General features: G+C 39.2%; 1 protein-coding gene across 1 annotated transcript in view; it reads right to left on the minus strand.

Annotated features, from left to right (window-relative positions):
- COL21A1 (collagen type XXI alpha 1 chain) overlaps positions 1-17,706 on the minus strand; it is a 92,920-nt gene extending 75,214 nt beyond the window's left edge. The window contains exon 1 of the mRNA XM_068183716.1: positions 17,621-17,706. The gene's annotated coding sequence lies outside the window, so the exon portion shown is untranslated. The remainder of the gene's footprint in view (positions 1-17,620) is intronic.
- Between the last annotated feature and the right edge of the window lie 9,460 nt (positions 17,707-27,166).

Here is a 27,166-nt window from a genome sequence, read left to right on the forward strand (position 1 = left end):
ACACATGTTATGAGTTTTCTTTCTGTTTTTTAGTAGTAAGTATTAGTGCAACAAGGATAAAAAGCTGATATAAAATGGTTCAATTCTGGCTAATTCTTAATTGTACTAAGTCTATATATGAATACATGGCTATATAAAGTACACATAGTGCACAGTTTCAGATATTTTATTTCCTAACCCTGAAATCAAGCGGAAAGCAATGCCTGGACTGCCTTGAAAAGAAAAGCCTAATGCAGGCATTGCTTGGGCCACCTGACCCATTTCCACTACCTTTGCTATCTCTCTTTTAACAACAATAAGAAAGGTTAAGAGGCGTAGTTTTGTTTGCTTTCCCTCTACGAATCTAAAGCCTACCTGGCAGACAGACTAAAAACAGAGATCACCTAAAGGAGCTGGAGATGGAAAATTGAGAAGGGATGCAAAGACCTCTTGCTCAAGTCCACAGCTGCAGCAATGAGAGCTGTGCAGAGTTAATGGCAAAGCAACTGAGTTAGCTGAAGATCCAAGCATGTAAAGAACATGAAGACCTCAGAGAAACAATAGCATCACATCTCATCTGCATTTTCAGAAATCAATCTCATCTCTCTCTGCACATACATTGGTTGTCCCTCAAGTACACATTAGCATGGTCTGTTGTGCTGTTCATATGTATTTTGTATTTCTCCCACAAAAGCCATAAAAGGCAGTAACTACTACTTCAAGATGATGTTTGATATTTCAGTTATTTGTGCCACAGATACAATTTAAATCTCTCATTAAGAATAGTTGACTTAATAGTCAAGAAAGCACTGCCAAAACTACTGATAAAGCAAACCACTTCAATCTTCATTCCAGAGCACATTTTAGGGATAGGTAAGAAAAAAATGCAGTGGACCAGTAGTTTAAATGCAATCATTCTCCAATATGGTTACAATTCCTATTACTAGAGGCATTCAATACAAACAAAATAAACTCACAGGAATTAGTACTACATGCTAAGATTACACTTCATATTTGTCCCTTTGATATATATATGATGTATAAAGTATTATGCAGATTATATAAAGGTGCAGAGACGATTAAAGAATTCATCATCTTCTCAGCAGATTTTGAAAAGAAGGCTTTGTATCAATTTTATAAAGGCTTTATACCAAGTTCCATGCTAAACATTGAAGACTAAAGCAAGCAGTTGATACATATTATAACCCAAGTAAGACTATACATATTTTTGAAAGCAAATAATGCTTTTAAATGAGATGGGCTGACTATTTAGTTTTCATATGATTCAGTAAAGCACACAAACCTACATGTTCCTCCAGTCTACAGCAGAGACAATTTGGATTCATGTTCCAACATCTGAAGTCACAGAAGACTTGTATTTTTAAATCAAATTTATTCTGGCACTTTGTACTTTGTTGGATTTATTCCCACTCCAAGAGGATGCTGTGCCAGGACCTGGCAATAAGTTACTCTGGGCTATAGAAAAAGGAGCTTACCACAGCATTTGAGCTACTGGACTGATACATGACTGACTGGGAAACAATATAGGATGGGCAACTCAAGGAAGTAACCACACTTGGCAGCTCAGATTTCTGGCTGCAACAAAAGAATTTGAATTCTCCCTGGAAACCATGATTTAATCCTGTCTGTGAAAAGCCTGTGCTGTTACTTCTCTCTTATCAAGCATCTTGAGATTCCACAGAACTTTCCCTCCTTGGATGGACCCAAGAAAAACAAAACAGCTAATCAATAGGATAAAATCTGACACTCAAATGAAATTAACCTTGCATATGATAATAGGAGTCTACATAAGAAATGTTTCAACCAACTCCTAGAGGAAATCTCAAAGTTCAAATTTTGACTGTGCACATGTATAAATAACTATGTTATTTAAGGGAAATAGGGAAAGAGAAAAGGGAAAGAGAAAAAAATTAATTGAAATTACAACCTGCTACAATAGTTTGGGAGAACATTTCGATTGCACTAAGGAATTTAGAGTTCACTTGGGCCAGTGACAAGAGAAACAATCATTGGGGCAAATAATGAAAAAAACTATAAATTATATAAAGTAATTATATATAATTACATAAAATGATACATAATTTAGCAGTGAAACCACTATAGAAACCTGTTTAAGTCTAAGAGAAAAGTACAACAATCCCTAACAATAAGTGTTGATAAAAGGAGTCATAAAGGCAACACAAAAATGGAATCAATCCAAGTAAGAGCTCCTAATGCAATTAAAAGACTACTTTTGGATCATGCCCATTTGACAAGAGATACACAAAATTGCTCATCAGTTACAGCTGTGGTCTCAAAGTCCTCAGAAAAGCAAGACAGTGGAGGACCTAAAGATTGTCAGTGCTACCAGATTCAACGAGGTTGTCGTATGTGAGACACATTTCGGCTAATAGCTCCTCACCCACTTCTTTCTTCTTCCATTACATTTTTCTTTTCATCTTTTTACTTTAGTTCTACACTTTTTAAAAGGGAGGGTAGGGTTGGCTTAGCTAACATGCTACTTGCAATGTGATGACTGCAATACTTGCCGTGAAAACAAGAGAGATGCTGTGAGAAATACATTAAGAGGGGATTTACAATAAGTTTACTGTGTAAAGAAAAGAATAAGTCTGCAGGCTTTGTTTGCCTCCTGCAAGTAGGGACCTGAATAAGAAATAGAAATTATATTTTTCAGTCTTCTTATTTTTTCTTCTATTCCTTTCTCTTATTCATCCTCCAAACAGGTTTGGATTCTAGCAGCAAGCCCACTAGAGAAATTCATTGTCTTTTTCCACAAATTATAATTTATGCTATTATTTGTTTTAGTATAAGTAATGTCAAAGACTGGAGAGGATAAGAATAATGCTGTGGATGTCTGCTTTAGCCAAAGGCATCAAAACTGCCTTTGAAAGCCTAGTCCTTTGCAATTCTTTAATTGTCCTCTCCCTTTTTTAATTCCTGGAAAAAAGTCAAGTAAAAGCACATCAGACTAATCTTAATAAAAAAATAAATCCATAGCCAGAGGAAAGGATGATTAAACTATCTGTTCAAGCTTCCAAACCTAATGTCGTTGTTTTACACTGTAGAATGGAAGGATGTTTATTCAATTTAATGTGGTACTTTAGACTATTTATAAAGGTATCATGAAGTAGACTGTCCTCTAAAACATTTAATTATATTTTAGTATTTTAACAATATACAAACTCACTGACATCAATCCAGGAAGACTCATATAAGATGAATAGATAAAAAGGATTTTTAGGTTTTCCAATTCTATTGTTTTTAAATGATAGGATTCTATTTACTTAGTCCTGTTTTCACTGAAAATATTGACAATTCACTCAAAGGAGGTTGTGATGGCTGAAGAAATGGAAATAGTTGAAATTCCAGGGGAATTTAGGACCTGAACTAGTAAAACTTTGAAAGAATTACAGTTGTATTCAGTGGAGCTAAATCAAATCCTTAAGATTTTAAACAGTTTTTTGAGGGAAGCAAAAAGAACTTTAGCACATGCATACTCAAAGGGGAAAACAAACATTTGCTGTTTCAAGTATATCCAAAATTTGGTACTTTGAGAAATACTCACATTTCCAGAAAAGTATGATCCCAAGCAAAAATTCAAACCACGCAGAACTTCTACACCCAGCTGCTTTACACCTGCAAAAAGACTAAAGATATTCCAGCAAGTAATCCAGCTCACTTTCTTTGAACTGTAATGACTCTTACAGCCTATGTAGACAATTATTTCTATTACTTTCATAAAGTATAAAATTCCTTCCTAGCCCTACCTACGGTTTCATTCAGTCCACCAAGCAACTAAGGACAAAGTAGATGCAGAGTTGAGCAAGAAATAAATGGACAAGCTGCATCCAGAAGGCTTAGCAAAGATGCAGGATGGGCAGCAGTCCTGCACTATACAACCCTGTCTCTGGGTACTCCTCCTGTAGAAGATTCCTGTGTATTTCTCTGCTTTCACCTTAAAAAAGATAAAAAGCATTAAGAAAAAATATGAAGTAAGCCAGCAGATACCATACAAAGTTCTCCCTGGATGTTGTAAATCACTTTCTCACATAGAAAAAACACCAATATTTCCCAGTGTTCCAGGGAAGCATCTCAACAGGGAGCTGTTTATCATTTCAGCATGCTTGTTATTGTAAGATCCCAGATTAATTCCCTATTTCTACTTAAAAGCCCTGTACTTTCTGTGGTGGGATGACCCCAGCTAGAGGCCAGGTGCTCACCAAAGCTGCTCTATCACTCCCCACCACAGCTGGAAGGAAGAAAGAAAATAGAACAAAGGGTTCACGGGTTGAGATGAGGTTAGGGGGAGATCACTACCAGTTGCCATCGCAGTCAAAACAGACTCTACTAGGGGAAAAATTATTTTAATTTATCACCAATCAAATCAGAGTAGGATCACAAAAATAAAAGCATATCTTAAAAACACCTTCCCCACAGCCCTTCCTTCTTTCCAGCCTCAACTTCAGTCATAAATTCTCTACTTCCTTCTCCCACCAGCACAGGGGGATGGGGAATAGGGGTTGCAATCAGTTCATCACACATTTTCTCTGTTGCTCTTCAGGGGAAGACTCCCATGCTCTGGCATGGGGTCCCTCTATGGGATACAGTGCTCCAGAAACTCCTCCAAGATGAGTGCTTTGCACATGCTAAAATTCTTCATTAACTGCTCCAGTCTGAGTCCCTTGTGGGGTCACAAGTCCTGCCAGGAGCTTACTTCAGTGCAGACTTCCCACGGGGTCACAGATGTCTTCAGGCATCCACCTGCTCCAGAGTGGGATCCTCCAGGAGGGTGGATCTCTGCACCCTCATCCTCCATGGGCTGCCTCACCATGGTCTTGGCCATGGGCTACAAGGGAATCTCTGCTCTGGCACCTGGAGCACCTCGTGTCCCCCCTGCACTGACTCTGGGGTCTGCAGAGCTGTTCCTCTCACATGTGCTCACTCCTCTTTCTGGCTACAGTTGCCATTGCACAGTTTTTTTTCTTCTTCTTAACTAAATTTTCTCAGAGGCACAAGCTCCATCAGTGATGGGCTCAGCCTTGGCCAACAGCAACTGCAGACTCATCTTGGATGAGTCTGGCATTGACCCTGTAGACACAGAAGAAGCTTCTGGCAGCTTCTCAGAGAAGCCACCGCAGAATCCCCACTGATATCAAAACCTGGCCATGCAAAACCAAAACAACTTCACACATCCAAACATTCTGCTCTATTTTGTCTTGGAGCAACAGTGCATATTGAGGTGATTATGGAATAGTAAGACCAAAAAAAAAAAAACATTGATGAAGTAACCTACCTAGAATAAACTGATGAAAATTATTATTCTGGATGATCTAGGAAGTGCTGCTTTTTTTAGATATCCCTCAGTGTCTGCTAGTAAACCTGTTTCTGATTATTTAAAGAATGTCCTTTAAGAAAGTAATTTAGCTCCTTGTGGGGGTGTCAGCATTGCTACAGGTCACTGAGAGAGAACTTAGAGGAAGGTCAGATATCTGAAGGACTCTGGAGAACTCCTGGTGTATGGAGAGTGAGGGTGCAGAAGCTGCATGCAGTCCTGGTCAGTACTGTCTTGGGACTGGGGGAATCTAAGTGGGAGTGCAACCCTAAATCTCCAGGATATTGTGAGAACTACCTTCAAGGCTGGGAGTCGTTTGGTTTTACAATAACAACAGTCAGGGCCATGCAAGTTTGCTCTGCACTTGGAAGTTCTTAGAAATCTCAATGTTCAAAACTGCAGAAAATAATTTCTCTGCCATTGCAGGCAATTCTCTACAAGCTGGCACTGCAAGGATGAAGTGGGTGTGGAAGGTTGCATCCTGTTCAATCTTGCTAGCTTACTCATGGGAAGGAGGCAAATTCCTTCTTCCCACTCTACATCCATGAAGAAATCTTCAACGTATGGGTTAGAGAGTCGTCTGGCCCCAAGGCCATAAGACTTACTACTACACTCAGCAGTGATCCCAAATAGTCATAAGCACTCATCACCCACACATCTCTTAGGTTCCCACCAGGGAAATGAAATAAATCAGGCGGTTTTCTCCCTCTTTTGAGCAACAGTTAAATATTATTTACCAGAAGACCTACCACAGTCTACTCTGAGAGATTACATATTTTAATATATTGGTTATATATTATAATCCATACAGTAAATAGCCAGACTTTCCCTAAAGGACATGGTTCAATGGTCAACATAGTAATGGTGCTGGGCTGGCAGTTGGACTTGATGTGCTTAAAAGTCTTTTCCAGCCTTAAGAATTTTATGATTCTATTCTGTTTCCTTCATGCCATTCCATTTCCAGTTCTGCTTTTTGCTTCTTTTTGACATGAAGGGTCCTATAATTTCTTAATAATTCTAGAGTGTCACATTTCTGAATCAGCCAACTGGACTTAAATTAGCCACTGGTGAATTAAATGGCCAGTAGAGGTTAGAGCAGTATAGGGAACATTTTTTCTTTCAAAAACACTGATTAATTTTTCCGAGGTAGTTCCCGTATCTCAAAATGTACAAGACATGAGTAACTTATTTTTCATAGAGTCCATTAAGAAGTGTCACCAATGTAGTTTGCAAAAGGATGAATAAAGCAACATGACACACTTACTAAGACCTATGGTAAGTTGCTTACCCAGTATATTGATGGTAACAGACAAGCCTTAACAAAGTATAGGTCATGCTTTCTTGCATAACCAGGTGTACAACTTGGCTTTCAGAGGAATACCACAAAATTTTAAAAAATAGATTTTATATTATGGTAAGTTTTAATACAAAGTTAAAAAAAAAAGTGAAAGGAATACATTATTATTTGTGACAGAAATTTGACATTTCAAAAGATGCCAAATGCATTTTCAGACATATTCCAGAGCTATTCCACTTGAGATAAGCTTTTCTTTTTTAATATCAAACTCATGCTCTTAGAAAAGTGGTTGATTTCATGTTGGTCTGTTTGTGTGTTTGTTTAAAAAGATGACTTTATATACAAGAGGAACACATACTGAGCATCACTTACAGCACTTCAGAGTGAACACTTGTAGTGTTTCTAGGGTTTATTGTGGCACTTGAAGCTAAGGATTATACAGTTGGACAAAAGCACTATGCACGCAGTCTTAGTGAGCTCATATAAAGACCAGAGAGACAGAGAGACACTTCTCCAGTTCTGCTCAGAGACGTCCTGAAAGGGAAAATTCTAAAGAAGCTGTTAAGTCTGCTATTGGCTACAAGCCAATAATAATGTTACCTTTACCTCTGCCAAAAATATAGAGAATTTTTTACAGAATTTATTTCTAAGGAAGAGAGAGACAAATTTGTTTTTAATAAAGTATGTTATTGTCTACATTCTGCACTGAAGTATAAAAAATATGTAAACTTTAACACAGACATGTAAAAATAACTAGAGCATTTACCTACAAGCTGTAAAACTAACATCTGTCGGTTTAGACAAAACCAAGTATTGTACAGAGTGTTTCTTCAACTTAAAATGACTGGATAGACTGCAGTTTCCACTCAAAAAAAAAAAAAAAAAAAACCAAAAAAAAACAAAACAAAAAAAAAAAACAATAGTGATCTCAATGGATCATAAAATCTGCACCTGGACTGTAATTTGTTGCATTAAGGGCTAAATAAACAAAGCATTGTCTGTACAACTGGGCCTGCAAACAAAATAGATCAAGAAGTCATCCAAATAAATAAGCATACACGTTACATCATATAACTTGAAACTTTAAACACCAGCTATTCTATTTCCAGTTACAGAATGATATGCAATGCTCAAACCTCCACCGAACATTGCCTTTCATGTAAAAGAAACAAAAATAAGTATTCTTTGAAATTCTATTCCTCCAATTTTGATAATACGCTTACAAAATACAAAACTACTGAAATATTTAATTCTATGAGAATGCTAACTTAATTCATTCAGGGTTAATTTATAGAAGTTATATTTGCCACTGCAAAAATGGTGGCACTTGCAGGTACTTTGAGACCTCAAATATGTAAGTGGTGTGTGAATTCTAGATAATCCACACAATGAGCTAAATAATTTCATATGGTTATTTACAATCTCATTTTATACAATGGTCATCTCCATGAAAAAATGGTTTTTTGGAGGAATCTTTGGCATAGTATCAAGAGCCAAAGATGGTGTGTATAGTATCATATACTATTATCTTACTTAAACTATAAGAAATAGATCCAACTCTTACTAAAATGGATTTTCTTGTCTCTGAGCCTTATTTCAAAATGTGTGATTACATTCTTGGTTCTTATTTGGGCTATATAATTAATGAGAATTCACAAAATTTAGCTATAATTTAGCCACAACAATTAGCAACTCTAATAGTAAGCATAACAAATACATAAGCATTGTGTTATATTTTAGCTCTTTAAAATCAAATACTGTCATGTATTTTTTGGAATCAACTTGTTGAAGATGAACTCTATATATGTCCATGGCAATTGGTTCTCAGATAGCATTAAAGGAGAAAAAAGTGCATATACAAATACAGAAAGCCAGTTTCTTTTCAGTAATATTGTTAAGCTTCCGTGAAAACAAAAATAGATTGAAAATATCAACTAGTGAAAAAGGTGTAAGAAACAAAACCTAGAAAATAACTACTTCATGGAAAAAGTACAAAAATGTCTGTGTCACAAAAGGACATAGGAGTACTTCCTAACAATTGTAATAATTATTAATATTTTCTGTTGTATCAAAATTTTCTCAACATCTTTGACCTATTCATTTTCAGGAAAGAAAGGCTACTTCCTGTTTATTCAAAAAAAACAGGTTAATGATTTAAAGTGATTACACATTTACTTCAGGTGTCAATAATCAGTGCCTGAGTTCTATTGTAGTATTAATGTAGCAGAGTTTTCAGAATGAAATCACCATGTAACAGATTTTTCATAGCTCTTTGATTTCTGTGCAAGATTTCATTGCCTGCAGTTGCCCAATAACCATCATATAAATAATTCTGCAGGAGCAGGAGATGTGTATCACCCAGATCTATTTAAAAATCACATATAGTGACCATGAAACAAATCCAAAACTGCATGTGGTCAAGTATTGAAGAGAGAAAACCAGGTCTTCTTCAAAGGAAATGCTCTGTATTGGACAGCTCCGGGATGGTTTTCTTGAATGCCTTTTCCTTCCTACTGAGAGGTACCATCAAACCATGAACTACTGATAACTACACTGAGTACGTAGTAGGTACACTTATGCATGCACAGAGAAGAAATTTTCCTTTGCTAGAAACACCTCTTCTGAGGGCAGATACCTTATTTAAATCCAGATCAGAAAAGAAAACAAGAGATAAAGTAAATGGAATGTCTTTGCTCTTTAGGAAATAAAAATTAATCTTTATTCTTGGTACTGCTTAGCTTCCTCGAAGACAAATATGTGCTTCTGAAAATTAGGTGCAGCTGTCCTCTCTTTTGAGCTCCTTAATGAAATCCTTTGCGTTCTGGCTTCCCTCCCCTTTTTGGCAAAACTTGTCAATGTTCATTTCAGCCCAGTCATGAGCACGCCATGGCCATGTGGGCCCCTTTGCACAGCAAATGGACTTAATCACAGGGGCATACAATTACATTCCTTTCTCCTCATTGAAAATTCACCAGGGAATAACAAACACAAACCTCCATTGTCTGGGACCTTTAAAAAGAATTTGCTGTTATTTCTATTCAGCAAATCTTCCTCCCCTTCCCTAACCCTTATTCTTTTCCATGGTAGTAAAACAGCAAAAAAACTCCTTTATCATTTATCTTCTTTTTACTGAAAGGGCATATTTTTTCACAGTTTAATATATTGTAAGCATTTAGATAAATTTTATTATCAGTGATTTCTCATGGCTGATGGCATTCTACATAGGACCTGAAGAATTCTCAATTTTACTTTTCAGGGATAGGAGAAAATGCTTCCAGGTCTCCTATTTGCCATTATTTCCCCATTTTTCTTTCTCTCTCAACTTCCAGATAGAGCTATTCAAAACACCATTTAATTTATTTGGTTGGTTTGCTTAGGCTTGCCATTTGATGCTACTTTCACTGCAAATGACAGTTGCTGAAAGACAAAGAGGAATTCTTTTCAGTAGGTGAGAATTTCAATTTCTTTTCAGTGGGAAAGGTAATTAGGGGGTTGTCTTTGAAAACTCCCCTCCACATATTAACACTTTGTGTTATTATATTTCCACATAAAGCTTCACCTAAGTTGCTGTGAAGGGCTGCACATTGGAGTTGCACTGTAACTCCAATGTTCTTGGCTATACTTTTCCACACTGTTCTGTCCTACGAGTTGACAGAGAATGTCATGGTGTATCTCAAAAGTTCTCTCACTTTCACCCACTCAGTTCTGCTCCCTCCTAATGGAAACTTTTTAAGCAAAACATGATAGCTAGGTAGAGACCATTCCACTTGGGAAAAGAAGGCACATAGCTTCTTACCAAGACACTGGCATTCAGTTCAGCTTATATTTTTCCAGGAGTGATCTACATTACCCTTTACAGTCCTGTGCTATCAAGCCCGAAAATTAAAGAATTGGGGACTCCTATGTCCACTTTCCATGGGTAATCAAACCTCTGATAAAATAAATGGAAGTCCAGCATTATGTAACTTTCTCCTGGGTTTTTATCTTGGGCATAAAGTGTAATCTCAGAAGCACTTCCCAAAGAATGCTTTTTTGAAACATTTCCCACAACTGAGAAAGGAGTGAATTCACAGTACCACCAGATCTGCATGGTCCATTTCCACTTCTTCTATCAAGCCATGTTCTGCATAATTCACCCACCCTGTAAGCATTGCACAGATGTGTCTGCTCCCCTTCTCCACACGGGACACTGCAGATATGCTCACACTGTTTATTTTCTTGTCTGCCTTTTTAATCAGCTGGGAATATTATTCTATCTTTTCTATGTGCAATGAGGAAAAGGGAAACAGTAGAAAAACCAGGGTGAGATCCCAAGTGCAAGTAGGGAAGAACATACTGATCTGGCCAAGGAAGGTTACAACTAAAGAGGTTAAAACGGTCTCGCTTAGATCTCTGTCTAATGGAGTCTCTTGGGGCCACAGCTCCAGGGTATCCCAGAAAGATTAAAAGACTAAGGAAAAAAAAAACAAATAGTACATTTGAGGACACTTAGAATGGTACTTTTCTAATTGCACCTACAATTTGGATCTTCTCAGTGTCCAATATCAGGAAAAGAATTACATACTACTTCATACATCTTCCCTCAAATATATGCATTACACTGACAGTCTAGAAAGCCCATCATGCTTGCTGGAAGATTCTCTGCTAGTCTGGCAAAAGTCTGCACACTTTAGTGAAACAGGGGTTATACCACAAATATTAAACTGAGCTCAATAATCTGATACTTTTGTAAATTGTACTCTTAATACAACTATGCAAATTTATCTAGACCTCTAGATACATGACCCTGGAAACTCTTGTAGAATTAGGGAGCTCATAAGGGGGTGGGAATTGGAATTACCTACCGAGACCAAAAGAAGCACAAGATACTTTTGACAAGACTTCCCAAATGGCTATTAAAGGCTATGCCTAGATATACTCCTGCTGTTATACCAGCTGCAGCACTCTTCATTTATGTGTCTTCAAGTCACCTTAATTGAGCTCATTTTTATATGCTGAAACAGTTCTGACTAAAAAGAAAACTTGTGGAAATCATTAACTTTACTTAATGAAGAAAGTACAGATTGTTATATTTTGGAAAATACAAGCTGGTATGTTTTAAAAATTGTTGGCTTAATTTCAAACTAGAGCTCAGAGCTTGTTTTCTTTCTTCCATTTTTTGATGCAGGATAAAAATTAGTTCAGGCAAGTTAGGACATGTTTTATCATCACTATGGCTCTGAAGATTTACACGAAAGGGAAAAGAACTTTCAGTTTGGATAATCCAAATCAATACTGCATATTTTGTAAGATGGATTAAATGCAATAAAATACAGATATTTGGGTAGAGTAAGTGGTCTTTAAAATATACAAAAAACTTCTGAGCTAATCAAATGGCTATGTACTGTTAATGTACACTCCAACCACAGAAGATGGGGCACTCTTCATTCCAACAACTCAATTTCTCCCTTTCAAAGACAGCTTGGGTAAAGACACTTTTCTAGCATGTTCAACAGATAAATATATATATATATTTAAATATCCTACAAGTTTTATCGCACAGCCCATATACAGCTGTGTATACTCCACATTTAAAGCCCTCCCAGATAAGATTAACGTCCTAATTAAAACATTCAAAAACCCAATGATTGCTTCTTCATTCAACATCTTTTACACCCACAAATCTGCACACTTGTAAGCAAATAGTCCACTTCTGCAGCAGATTTTACCTATGCTAAAGAAGACGGGAATGGCAGAGCTACATCCTGAATCACTGATTAGCACCCATTTGCACAGTACTCTACCACCATCTCCAAGGACAGAGATTGAGTGAATGTGAAGCAGACTTGTTGTACCTCTCTGCCAGACATCCTTCACATCATGCAGGACTCCAGAAGGAGTAAATCTCTCTCTAAAATGTTACTGAAGTGCTGTCTTCACCTCTGCACAGGCTCCTCACCTCTCTTCACACCTCCCTTTATCACCTTCCTGACAGCCAGAACAAGTGACCCTGAGATCCCAGCCCTGGATCCTCCCAAAGCCTGGGAGGGATTAGCAGGGGGAATGAAGAGGAAAAAAAAAATGTTAGCTTGAGTAAAAATGGATGACTCCAGAGATCATAAAAGGCACCCCACGACGTGGGACAGTAAAATAGACAATGAGAAGAACTGGTCTGGATGGAAAGTGTGAGGGAATGAAAGAGACCCTGTTGCCACAAATCTCTGCCAAACCTTCCCTGTCCTAAAAATGCCCTGAGCCCTACTCATGCCTCTGTCCCATTGTCAGCTGCCAGAAGACCCCCACCATTAGTTCCACAGTCAAAGGGCCCTTGCAGCCACTTCTCAACCCTTCCTGCCTCAGAGGACCTGCAATTCAACCCAGTCTCTCCTTGTCTTACCCTCTGTGATCTCCATAGCCCACTCATTTTGCCATATATGTATTCATTTCTGTCATTAATAAGAAGCCTCTAGCTCCTCTTTGTTTTTAGTTCAAGCTAGAGCTTCAGAGCAAGCTACCAGAACTAACCACAGCAGAAAAACCTTGGAATACAGAAATCTGAATTATGAAGCGGCCTTAAACTACAAATATACGAGGTGGAAATGTAAATTTCCTATGTGCTAAAACAGTAGACTTACCTGGCTTGTTTTGAACAGGCAGAAAATTCAAGAAAAAATGCAAATCTCACGGGCATGAATGACAGTTTTATTTTGTACCACATCAAGTTCAAACAAACTACCCTGCAATTTTTGAATGTTTTTAGTTACAAAGATTAGGTCTCATTCCAGTGCCTGTGTGTACTACTTGGAGCAGCTATTAACTTCTCACTATTTAATTCCTGTTTTACTACAGCATGAAGCATACTGATAAAAAGATCAATTATTCAACACTGAAATTATATAAATTACTCAACATTGAAATTATATAAATCACATAAAATTCCAAAAGGTTGACACATATTTACCTTGTACTCTCCTTTCCACTCATAGTATTATTCAGTATGATCAACACTGCTCATCTCCCTGGTCTCTATCTGCTGTTAATCATGAATAGTGTGCCTGACATCTACCCTCGAAGACTAAATCAATCAGCACTGCTTTAAAACAATGCCTGTGCAGATTAATAGTAACTTGGAAAAGTTTATTTTGTAAATCTCACTGTACCCCAGTATGACAGAAACCAGAGAGAAGAAAAAAGTCCTTCAAGACATTTTTTCGATGCTCCCTACAGGAGCATAGAAACAGGCCTAAGTTTTCCTTCTACCACATATTGTGTTTTTCCAGAGCCAGACCAGTTCTAAATGAAGGAACACAGAAGCCTTGCAGCGCTCAGCCTATTTTCATGGGCAAAAAGCAGGGAAGAAGTGTCAAGCCTTAATTATTATGGGGTTGTTTTTACTCAAAAAAGAGTGCTTTGTATTGCCATGGTGTAGCAATCTTCTTGAAAATTTTCTGCTTACCCTAAATTTTACTCCAGATGACCAGTATTGGCTACTTACAAGCCGACCTGGCTGGAGGAGCCACCTTTAATCCAAAGATCTGAGCTTTGCCACCACCGCTGCTGGAGGAGGTGCACTGGATTCTCCATGCAGAGAACGCACAGCAGGCAGCAAACCCTGCAGCCCAGCACGCGGCAGGACAGGCGAGCCAAGAAATGCTGCAGAACAACAGGGTGCTCAAGCACACTCGTCTCTAGCGCAAAATGCCCGTTCTAGAGGCCACGTCGGTTTGTGTAACTGCGGGAGCTAAACTCCCAGGCAGCCTCTTTGTGACTGTCACCCTGGGACACATGGCAAAGTTGGCTTTCCATTCTGTGTAGGCCTACCCTCCCTAAAGCCCAACATTTTTGGATACTTTAGATACTCACTGCTGTGCTAATGGGTAGATTTTAAACGTTATCAACACAAAATTTGAGTCAGTGAAGCTCTGAAATGTGATAAGGGCTCATGGCACCAACAGGCCTTCACCAGCCCATGCCCCAGCTAGAGCCCCCATGTCAGCCCTATGGGGCCTCAGCCCCTGTCCCAGTGGTGCCACAGCCCAGCCCAACCTGGCCGTGCCTCATCGAGCCAGCTCCCAGTGCAGGCCCGGGCCCCAGCCTGGCCCCAGCCCGTTCCCAGGGAGACACCAGATCTGCAGGGCTGGGGCTGCCCTGGTGCCCCCCAGAGACTCTGCTCTGTGCTGGGGCAGTGGGACAGGCCAGGCTCATCCCTGCCGCCCCTCCATGGGGAGCCCCCGCTGCTCTACCCGGACAAAATTCATCCTTGAGATGATTCAGAGAAACTCTGACGGGGTCCAGAGCAACAAACCAGAAAAAACAAATGAAAGACTTTTTATAAGGTACATCTTGGTTACTTCAAGCACTCTAGCCTGCCACGCCGCCACGGGTGTGAGGGAAAGCAGCTGAGAAGCAAGGAGCAGAAGATGCCTCAGGAACAGCATGTCTTCAGCAGTGTTACTGGGCTCAGCTCTGGTCATGTCAGCTCAAAGAAGAGAAAGAAGGCAGAAACAAAGACAGCTTAATAAAACAGATTACTAAGAGCATTGAATGGGTCCCTTTTTTCATAAAGAGACACTGGAAAGATTGAATCAGCTTTATTCAATGCCTCTCCAAACACTAAGGGCAGAACACAGGACAGAAAATAGTAAATTATCTAGAAAGACAGGTTAGACCTTGTCTGTTCCTACTCTTATAAAATAGGAATGTTCAAAAAACTTAAGTGATCCTTTTTTGGACTAGGAAGCTAATTTCTGGAAGAAAAGAATGTGGTAGAATTTGCAATATAATTAACATTTACATTCATAAGAATAATGCAAAGAATAACACAATAAAAGAATAAATATTGAGCAAAGCAGCAAAAAGTTCTGGGTAATGGAGGAACCACCCAGACTCATTTCAGTCAGCTATTTCTGTAACTAGTTTGGCTAATAATTTGGCTGATAATTGCAGGCAAAACTTTGTTAAATGTAGTAGGACAAACTAAAAATTGCAAAGTATATTTAAGAACTGAATTATATTCTGAATACTTTCCACAGTGATAATCACAGCCAATATAGGCATTAATTAAACCAAAGCAGTTCTGCCTCATGGACTTTCTGAGACACTCGGGTAATTACTGAGAACTCGAAGGAAACAATGTGATCCGCTTTGCAGAACTTCAAAACTAAGCTGAAATTTCCTAGCATTTACCAGTAAGTCAATTTACTGGCTGTGATGGTACCAAACCAAGATGTGATGTTCATCAGCAAATCACACACCACTGCTCTTAGACTTCAATGGCAAATGCAGTTTGAGCAGAAGGGAGAAGAATCACAAAATCTAGTATAAAAGTTAGGCATGTGAGTGAAATATTACAAATGGATCACTGAGCTGTGTTTACCTCACAGAGCTGGTTCTTTGATATGCATGATCCTCATCAAGAGTGTATGAGTTCACAGGCTGGCCTCCTAGTTGCATTTGCCACCCCTGGAATCTTTAATGGACCTGGAGAGGTTGTTTAGTGTCTCTGACAACAGGAAGGCAGGATCACATTTGTCTTGAGAATTTCTGGTGATTGGCTGGACATCAAATGTTCAATCACGTGTACAATTAGACAGGACTTTCCCTACCAATTTAACCTAATCTGTCCTGCAGCAGCTCAGCAAGCTGGCTCTTGTGATATCACCACTGGATGTGGAGAAGAGTTTGCTTCCCACCACTGCAGAAACCAATTACACAGTTAAAGATTGTTACCACATCTCTCATCAGTTTTTGCTTCCCTAGACCGCAACATTCCAGTTCTTTCACTCTTTTCCCAAAGATTATGTTTCCTAGATCTCTGACCACCTTTGGCTACTCATCTCCTGATGAACTAGTAAGACTGTGGGAACTTTGGTGTCCAGAATCCCAGATAGTACTGATACCAGATACAAACCTCAAAGTCACATCTACCAAGAGATGCCATCACACATCTGCTACTATCCTGTTATACATCCCTAAATGAAATTTTTGATTTTGCACATCCTTAACATGTTGTATCCTGTCAAAGTCCTCATGGTGAAAAATAAATTTCCTAAGGAAACTACTTAGCACAATTCTTCAAAGGACTATTTTGTGCTCATCTTTAGTTCAGTATTATGTATTTGAATAAATGCATATATATAATAAGAACAAGCACAATCAATAAGGTTTGGAGAAAATTTTCAAGTAAGTTTACTAACTTCAACAGATCCACAAGGCTTTCTCAGGGGCCTGAAAGCTGCAAGACTTTCAGAATCAACCAGTGCACTGGTTTCCCAGTCTTTTAATCCTCAGAGATCAGATCCTTTCAGCACAGTAAATACTATGTACATCTAAGCACTACACAGCTAAATAGTAATAATCAGAAGTGGCCCACAGAGCAATTTTTACTTTTCAGGTACAGAAAGAAATATAATTGCAGTTATTATGAACCCATCTACTTCACTAATTCTTGTAAAGTCTGTACTCCCATGCGACAACCTATTAAAGAAGTTAACCAGTAATGTGGTACTGGTTACAGTGCAAGAATAAAGCAGGTTTCTGGGTGGCACAGAAGGACATAGCAGGACATAAATTATTTCATCTCGTGCCGATAAACTAGGCGAGGGTGTCATGCTAGTCCAATCTGCTGCACGCACCGCAGTCACGTTGCAAAAAAGAAAAAAAAAAAAAAAGACACCCAGCCCTGCATCAGTGACAGAGTCCACTCTCAGGTGCCTGCTAAGAAGGGGGCACAAGTTCCCTTATCTCAGCACCCCGGCTCCCCGGCGCCCACGGTCCCCACGGCCGGCTCCCGCGGCGGCTGCCCGGCTGCGCAGCGGTGCCCGAGGCCGCCCCGGGGGCTGCACCTGCCCGCGCCCGGCCCGTGCCTGGCCTCGTCCCCGGCTGCCCCTGCAGCGAGGGGAGCCCCGCAGGGATGGAGCCCCGCAGGGATGGAGCCCCGCAGGGATGCAGCCCCGCAGGGATGCAGCCCCGGGCAGCCCGCCCGGCCCCTGCGTCCCCGGGACCCCTCTGACCTGCAGGCGGCCGCTCGCCGTCCCTCCGCGGCCGCGGTGCCCCCCCTGCCGCCGGCTGCTCTCGCTGCTGCGCCGCGCTCTGCCCTGCGCCCGCTCGACCGCGGCAGCCCCGGCCCCGCGGAGCCGCCCCGCCGGCAGCGCCGCCCCCGCCGGCCCCGCGCCCTGGCACGGCCCTGCCTGGCCCGGGGCCAGCGCGAGTGCCGCCCCCGCCGTCCCGCACGGTCCCGGCTCGGACAGGCTTTCCCCGCTCTGGAACAGCATCCCGACCCAGGGCCGCATCGGGGATCAGCAAGCTGTTGGATAGCAGACGGACAGGCCAGTGGCTTGAAGTAGTTTGGTGATGTACTCCTGCCCATCATTCAGCATTTCTTCTCCAGGTGAAGGGACAGAATGACTTCTGGCCTCAGAGATTGCTGTGAGCAGGAGACAGACTAGTGGGAACACTTTGTGTTTGGACAATAAGCATATGACTTTCATGTGAAAGGAGGTTTTACTAAAAGCAGGAGCTGGTGTCCCTCACCACCTTCACAAAATCTTCAAGAATGGCCACACTTTAAAGAGGTGTGCAAGCCTGCCTGGCTCAGGTGAAGCAGCATTAAAGACCTCTGGGGCCATTCCCTAATTATTTATTTACAGGTTGTACCTAGGTGATTGATATTCCCCATGTCTGTCCCTACACATCCATGAAAGCTCTTGGAAAAACATCAGAGCTGTGTCACACAAGCCTTGCCCTTCTGTGACAGAATGCATATGGAGAAAAACATTAAGTAAATAACACAGAAGTGTTAGTTTTCATCAGACTGTGTGCCTGGCTAACATGGGTCTGAGGCTGATAGGTGCAAAGGGGAGTGCAGCTTCCCTAGTTCTATGTGAATAAAGGACACCTACACTAGAAACCAGTGTGGCTTATGGATGCCAGCAGTTGCAAGCAGAGGCTCCTTGCTCTCATACTCAAGGCCCTTACCCCCTCTGCCACTGCCATTTTCAAGGTCCGGGGCCAGCTTGTTACCCGGCTGCTTTTCCAAGACGTCGTGGGTTATTTGTACTGTGGGCACACCAGTACCCATGACCGATTCCTCTATTTTGTGGTAAGAGACCTCATCCACTCTCTTCGCTCAGGTGTTTCCTGCTTGCCTTATACCCACGCCTGTGTAAAACCTTGTGTTTGCAAAGTTCATTCAGCCAGCAGACAAATCTGCGTTCAAATGTAGCCCCATTATGCTTTAACAGGGAGCCTCTTTTGAGGATCACTGAAGAGCAGCAGTGAATGAACAAGGCAGGAATGAACAATGCACAAAAAGTTTAGCCAAACACCTCCACACTTGACAGAAAGAATTTTCACCTTTCAGTTAAGTGCAAATGAGACAGACATTTTAAAAAGCAACCCTGCTGTTGTCTGCCTTCCCCAACACAGCAAAGGATCAAAAGATGCTTTTCTTTCTATATTGTATCCCAGAAAAGCACTATCTGGGGACATCTGAAAGGAACATCTTGGACAGTTTCCCATCCTCCCTCTGCCCACCATATTTGGGAAACTGAGCAGCTCAGCCATGAACAAAAGTATATCCCACCTTATGCTGATGCAGTTTGATTGCTGTCAGTGAATTCATTCACATAGATGTGTGTATATATATCTGTCTGAAGACACATACATATGTGTATTTTCTGTATAGTTTTTTCCACTTTAAAAAAGAGCCTGTAGAAGAGAGATGTTTAAGAAATTCTGCAAACGAACCACCACAGAGTAGACAATACCTACTTTAGCTAAAAAAGTTCATGAAAAATCTTAATAACTATACCATGGGCAGAGTACATAATAGCAAATGCCAACTCTAAGAGGGTTTAAATCTGACAGAATCAATATTTTTTTTAAGTGTAGCACCTCTGGGCCATTGTTTATACAATGATGATATTTCTGTTTATGGCATGAAAAATTTCCCACCATTCATGGCAGATGTATTGTGGCTCCTTAAACATGAATCATTTACAAACTTTGATGATACTCTAACCAATCTATCTCCTATGAATGACTTTAGAAACATTATAACACTATATTTATAAACTTTGCCTTTAACTGAATCTACAGTTAAGTGTGGAAAATTGCAGTAATAAAGCATTGATCTTGTGACTTAAATCTACCATTGATCTCCCAGGCTTCACAAAAAAATTATTTTTTTTAAATTTACACCAAAAAATGGGATAGAAGTATAAGAAGTATATAGAAGTATATATTGTTAGCCCTTATCCTGGTGATGGTAGAAGAGGTGATGCACAAAGTGGATGTGAGCACAGCCCCCAGTAGATCATCATGTTGCTACCATATTTATTCATCCATTAAAATTTTCCTATTATTAAATTATTAAAATGGTGATTTTTTTTTTTTTTTAGCGTTTTACATGTCAGTAGCATTTGATGTTATTTACTAAATAATGAGTCTGAAGAGGGGGAAAAATGTTCTTATGTAAAGCATAAAACAGTATTGTGCCCAGTGAGGGCATGCAGAAATGAAATGAAATTAAAAGACAGTCTAAAATCTAAGCACAAACTGCATCCATATTAGTCATTTTGAGGTCTCCACTACATTCCTATCTAGCTTCAGGCAATCAAAAATTGTGTCATCCTCCTCCCACACTGTGAAAGTTCTCGAGGCCTTTCTTTGTCTCAGGATTCTGTGGTTTCAAATTAAGTTTCTGCTTATTTTACAATCAAGTTGCATTAGCCAAGGCTATGTAGACAGAAAATTGTTTCCTTGTGGAAACTCTCAGGAGGAACACTGATATTACGTAAATATATTGAAGATTAAGATTAAGAAAAATACCTTTCAAAACCTATACACCTACTATTCTTCTATGTCTATTTTCCTCCCTGAAACAGGCATTGTAGCCCTTGTTCTTCCCTGCTCAGGAAGAATTTTATTTTTTCCCTTTTCTTTACCTCTGTGAAGTTTTTAAGTATAAAACAGACAGGAAGATAGCTGTGTTGTGTCAATGAAAAAGTTTGGAAATATAAAATGCACATCAATAAACATTTCATTATTATGTAGGCCTGCTGCTTTAATGACTTGCATACTCAAGTACTGCGCAAGTACTCAGAAGTACTTTACTCAAAAGTAGCTTTACTGAGAAGAATTCCATGGGGTGCATATTGGTGTGGGTAATGTTTGCAGAACATCATCCTGAGGATGTGAGTCATGGAGGTAGCATGACTCAGCACTGGAGAAACCATGTGAAAGTCAATTCTCCCAAGCCCCAATTAACCAGCCGCAAATTTTCCTTTTTTCCTCCCAGCTGCCACACAGGGCCCTCTCCCATGTCCTTCAGTGAGGAGAGGACATGGAGCAGGGGAAGTGGTGGGGCATAAAAGACTGGTCATGAACCAGCATCTTTTAAATTCATATACTGTTCTGTATAATGGTTCAAAAAATACACATATCTAAATAATTTCCAATCAATAGTGTACAGGTCAGGTAATTTGAGTTACATGAACTTCTGCATTTGTTATAAGTGATCACATTTTTTCATATTGTAGACAGCTACACTGATATTCCTTATCTATGACCCTGAGATTAAGTCAGCTGATGAAAAGATGATGTTAATAATACCAAAGTTTCAGGTTCAGTCCCAGTATGAGCTATTTGCTTAAGAGGGGGACTTGATAATTCTTGTGGATTCCTTCCAACTCTGAATATTCTGTACTTCAAAATAAAAAATTTTTTTTGCTATCTTCAAACATCATTTCTGCTCTCAGGCTTGTCTGGCCTGAAGTTTCAGTGAAATTCTGTGCCTATTTTTACTTTTATCCACCCCTAAAATCAGCCACTAAATAGTAGGAAGTCAGCCAGGAGCCAATAAGTTCAGAGATAAATGTAGACACTGAGCCAGCTCAATTCACACCTGTATATGACAGATAATTCTCACAGGATCAAGCCCACTCTGGTAAAGAGCAATAATTCTTTACACCTCAGCAGATGTCCCATACATAAAGTGTACTTATGGTTCCGATAATCATATGTTTGCCTGTGAATGGCAAAATTTAGTAAGAGATTAGGCTGTGTTTAGGACACCAGGGTGTCACCTCCCACCCTAAAGAGGTTGCATTCTAGACAACGTCAAGATTTACAAAGGTGTTACAAATGAGTGTTTTAAGGTCGCTTAAAGAATCACCAGCAAAAACAGATTTAATATAAAAGCAGCAGCACAACAAGGGGGACAGATGCACCACTTCAGTAGGAAATGCTAAAAAACACAGGTTCTATAGTAATTATACCACTTAGAATTTATGCTTTAGCGAACTAGCAATGCAAGACATTTACTTAATTATGCTGTCAGCAACCACATCACATTCTCAAACCATTTCTGCAAGAGCAGGTTGCATTTTAAGGGACAAAAATTCAACAACCGTATGGCAAATCAGTGTTTTTGTATTTTCCATCACTTCTCCAATAAACATACTTTGGTTTACCATAGTGGCATAGTCAATATTCTGAAATGAATTCTGCATTGTTACAGTGAGCAAGGACTGGGGCCGGTAAAAGAGAAACTAGAGCTAATGCATGAGAAGAAACAACTGGAAAATAGCAGCTGGAGCCCAGGATTTGCAAAACGGAAGTTTCCACAATCCCTGTCATTTAAGCCATTCCTTAAAATAAGCATGGTTGAAAAGCTGTATTTCCAAAGTTTAGGTGACAGCTCTTTACAGTTTAATGATGCTAATGTAGGCATTCCAGGCTAGAGATACAAACACTTAAATTGGCTGTCCAGTTTGGGAACCCTGTCTCTTTGTGTAAACACTGAGCAGAGACTACTCCATGAACATTTAAACTAGGTCTTTATACAAATCTGGAATTAAATTACATAATGTCAATAACTCTTATGAATGAAATAGGTCTTTACAACAGGGGAGTGCATTTGATTTTCAGTTACTAGTCATTAACACAGATGACAAGAGTATTTAAAATGCACAGAAACTTCTAAACCTGGAAAATAGACATTTCTTGGACTTGTAAGATTTTACAGAAATATTACAGATTGCTATCCATTCAAAAAAAAAAAAAAAGAGGTTCCCTATTTTTTCACTGCACAATGCTATATTAGTTCAATAAGCACTTCGGCACCTTTAGACTTTTTTTAGACTTTAAACTAATAAAGGGCAGGTTAGATATAGGTTATATATAGATTAGATATTAAGAAGAAATACTAAAATGTGAGAAGAGTGAGACACTGGTAACAGGTTGCCCAGAAAAGCTGTGGATGCCCCCTTCCTGGAAGGGTTCCAGGCCAGGTTGGATGGAGTTTTGAGTGACCCAGTCTGATGGAAAGTGTCTCTGCCCTGGCATGAGGGTTGGAACAGGATGATTCAGGTCATTTTCAATTCAAACCATTCTATGTTTTTCAGAGTACATTGAATGTGATTCAAGATACAGAATCTGCTCTCACTATATCATTTTCATTTAGTTGGATTGTACGGAAAGTTCACCTGAATAAAATCACTCTGATTTGCCACAAGAAAAAAAAATAAAAAGAAGAAAAGGATGAAATAGGATTAATCACAGTTAAAAGGCTACATGTAGCAGACTCTAGTACTCTTGTGCCCTGTGTGTGGGAACTTGCTATTTCAACAGCTGTTCTGTAACTTGGGTATCTTGAAAACCACATCATGAGATATTTTCTTCTCTTGTGAATTAATATAATCCATATTGATCAACTCAGTACTGAATTTAGAAGTGCTATAGGCAAAAGTTGTTTTAAATGTATTTGCACTGGCTAACACTCAAAACTTTTTCTGTGATGAGATCATTATCTTACAACAGCTTTATAACATGCAGCTCCAAAATCTGATTTTGACCTTGTGAGTTATGTAATAAATCATTCAGGGAAACACCTCTATGGAGAAGTACTTCATTTTAGCAGCGGTTTCATTGGTGTTGCTTTGGATATAACAGGAACAAGATGAAAATCCAGTCCTGCCTCAAAATGCTGCTTTCCCAACTGTTCCCAACAGTTATGGCTGGTGACTTCTGCACAAAAAGGAAACAGACATCAAGTAAGCCTAGGATTTCTGATCTAGCATATTCAATAACTGAAACAATAAACAGCCTTTAGGTAGTAATGTACATTAGAATTGTGTTTAAATATCAGTTCTTTTTGCTCTTCATTAATAGATGATTCTCAATATGGAAAAGCTGTAACTTTAATAATTGCCTAGCTTGCTGTTTTTACTGCCAGCAGAAGACCAAATGCACAGGAAGGCAGCAGCTGATTGGGCAGTTCCTGTAAGAGTCTACTCAAGAGATGAACTTTGAAGCCTGAGTGAAATGTCATTTTATAAATGGTTCCTGATGAAGAAAGACGTCACAGTGCAAAAACAATGGTCAAGAGTAGCAAGTAATGAGCAGAAACTGCATAGAAATTTCATGGAGGAATATTTTTTTTTCCAGAGGTGAAACCTCAGTGATTGTCAATGTAATCAGAAAATACTGAAGGACTTGAAGGTGCAGAAGTTTCACAAAAATGTCACTGGCCAGCTAAGTGAGAAAATATGTTTCTTAGCTGGCTCCAACATTTGTGGTAGAGGTGCAGCAGACTTCAGAGGCATCAGACAGTAGAACAACCTATGCTGAGGATTGACACCTTACAGGAAAAGAAATTCTGGGGTTATTGGAGAACTGGCAGCAGTTTTTAGAAGTAACTGGTCAATCCCAAAGCTGCTGGGTTTCTCGTAGCACTTCTATCCAGACATCCATGGCTTGGAAGTGGCAGAGCTCTTCTCCTGGTTACTGACCCACACAAAAGAAGTGGTCAGGTAATTGAGTTAAAGAAATTGTGCCTAATGCTAATCGTCTGCCATTGCAAACAAGAAGAGAAGTACAGCTTACTTTCCATGCTTTATTTCACAAAAAAAAAATGTTTTGTGTTGTTATAGTATTAAGGTTTCTAATCAAGCTGTTTTGGTAATGGATTTGATCCAAGTCATGGGAATCCTCAGTACTCTAATACAGTAAGGGAGTTTCAGGATAATACTCAAGTGTTCAACGTCAGTAGAAAGAAGTGTGACCTCCTGACACAATGGCCTTGCATGTAGGGTGACAGGAGAACATTCTGTCATTGCTCTCATTCTAAGCAAGAGCTCATAATAGAGTTAGAAAGATAATAAATCAACACGCAAGTGCATTTGTAAGGCTATGAAGCACTCTTTGAAACTGGGACTGCTCTTTTGCAGAATTTAGAGTCAAGCTAGATGAAGGATTCAGCTCCAAGGGAAAGGAATGACCAGAAGTAAGTGAAGCTAAAGAAAAAGGCATCATAAGAGCAGTGTGCAACATGGTTTGAATTTCAGAGCTTATTAAAAAGCCAAAACCAGCACTAGAATAAAACCCAAATAGAACCCAAAAGCAGCACTAGAATAAAAAAATCTAGGAACCATCAACAGAAATGTCCGTAGAAAACAGTGAAAAGAAATTAAAAGAGCAATTAGTTAGTTTTTTGTCTCCTCCAAGTATAAAGAAGAGGTAAAGACATGATGAGAAGCAGCAGTAAAGTATAATTTATGCAATATTGCTGGAACAAAGCAGCTCCTCTCCCACTGGAGATCTTCTAGCATATCACATTTAAATTAAAAAGAAAATATATTTCATGTTAGAGGATGGCTTGAAGCAGCAATCACCACCATCTTCTGCACTTATGACTGTATCAAACATCTAATAAAGACATGAAGGTACAAAAAGATTTCTGCTTACAAAAGTCTTCATTCACAAAAAGATCAAGATCATCCACCTTGTTATGCAAGAGATACTTCAGGAAAAGAAATAAGGAACAGAATATATCCACAGTTTTAACTTACTGAATATATGGTTATCCTTCAAGTTGAATTACCATAGAGACATGGAAAGGGAAAGAAAAACCTCCGTTATGATAACCTGTGGATAGCTTCAGTGATGCAGAATTCCATTTAGACTCTTGAATGAACCAGGGATATTTCAGATGTTTGCAAAGAGTATAACCCAAGATCCAAGGATCAAAAAATATCCTCACATCCATAAATGACTTCATATGTTCCCATTAAACATGGGTGGAACATCTGGTAGAAGTGGAAAGTACTCCAAATCTTTTTAAGAGCCAGGTTTTAAATTTGTGAGAAATAATGCTCACTTACAAAGGATCACACACTTTTCCTCAGACAAATAGTCAGTGATGGGGGGCTGGAGCCTTGTGTCCAAAAACATGGAGAGAAAAAGAATGACAAGTCCCTATATATGTGAGGAAGGTACAGTGAGGGCACATACAACTTTTCAGAGAGCAGAAAATACAAGCTACTCTTCTATACTCAGAAATAATCAAAAGATTAATCCTGAACAAGGGAATGACTTCTAAATTATGCCATGACTGACTCATTCCAGCTACTTGCCATATACCTCTGATAAGTCAAACTTTTCTAATATGTTCTTTGAAAAAACAAAATTGTCAAGCTCAACTGACACAGAACAAAAACTGCTGAAAACCAAAAATTTGAGAATTACAAAAGTTCATTGATTTGATTATTGTGGAGATCCTCAATTTTTTTTTCATAAATTTACTTACTGAATACAGAACTAACAGATACATGGAACATAGAATTCAGAGTGACTGCTAGGATGTTTGTGAATTCACAAGATGCCTAAATATTCATCCAAATAACACCACAATGATGGAAAGTGAACAGTGGTTTGTTATTTGAATTTGGCTGCAGATCTAGTGAGAGTAACTTCATCCCTGACTTGGGATGACTTCTAGGAATGCCACTTTGTAAAGCGGATTTTCAGGAACACTGGAGAAGGCTTTCAGCTGACATAATCAGATGTGCTACCTGAGCAGCAGTACTCTGTCTCCTCTAAAGCCCAGAAAGCAAGTGGAAACATTCAAACAATTTTAAGCTGGATCCCATTAGTCTGAGTCCAGCCACAGGCTAAGCCTATCATCAAATGCTGAACCTGACTGGGCTGATGACCATGGCTGCACGTGTCCAATGATACATCAGATGCACTCTATACAGATTCCTAAATGTATCACAAAAATAAAATCAGTTTGAAAAATAAATTTCTGCTGATTATTAAAGCAGTTAGTGAAAGTCAATTAAAAAGCCAACCATTACTGTTAATACCTAAAAAAATGATAGCTGGAGGTAAGCTGAAGTCATGGAAGTCAATGGATCATAAGCAGGGGCAAAAAATATCATTGAGTCATAGTCCTCACCCTAAATAATTTCTTCCAGGTGTTTCCCTAATTTACTCTTAAAGGTGTCAAACAATGAAGAAGTCCCATTTTATCAAGACAATATCTTATCAACTCTATTTATCAATATTTTTTAAATATTTTCTTCTTATCCTTTTTTTTTATTTTGTGTTATTCCCAATATTATCTTATTCTCTTTTGACTTCAATGAAGATCATCTTCAATATTTTTTCAGTTCCCCAATTTTAAATGTAACAACTCCATTTGCCATGTGCCTTTGCAAATATCAAGCAAATAATTCTTGTTTGTATTTCAAGAGCAACTTTTTTGTCATGTTAAT

Source organism: Anomalospiza imberbis, chromosome 3, assembly GCF_031753505.1.
Source record: "Anomalospiza imberbis isolate Cuckoo-Finch-1a 21T00152 chromosome 3, ASM3175350v1, whole genome shotgun sequence".
Lineage (NCBI taxonomy): Eukaryota > Metazoa > Chordata > Aves > Passeriformes > Viduidae > Anomalospiza > Anomalospiza imberbis.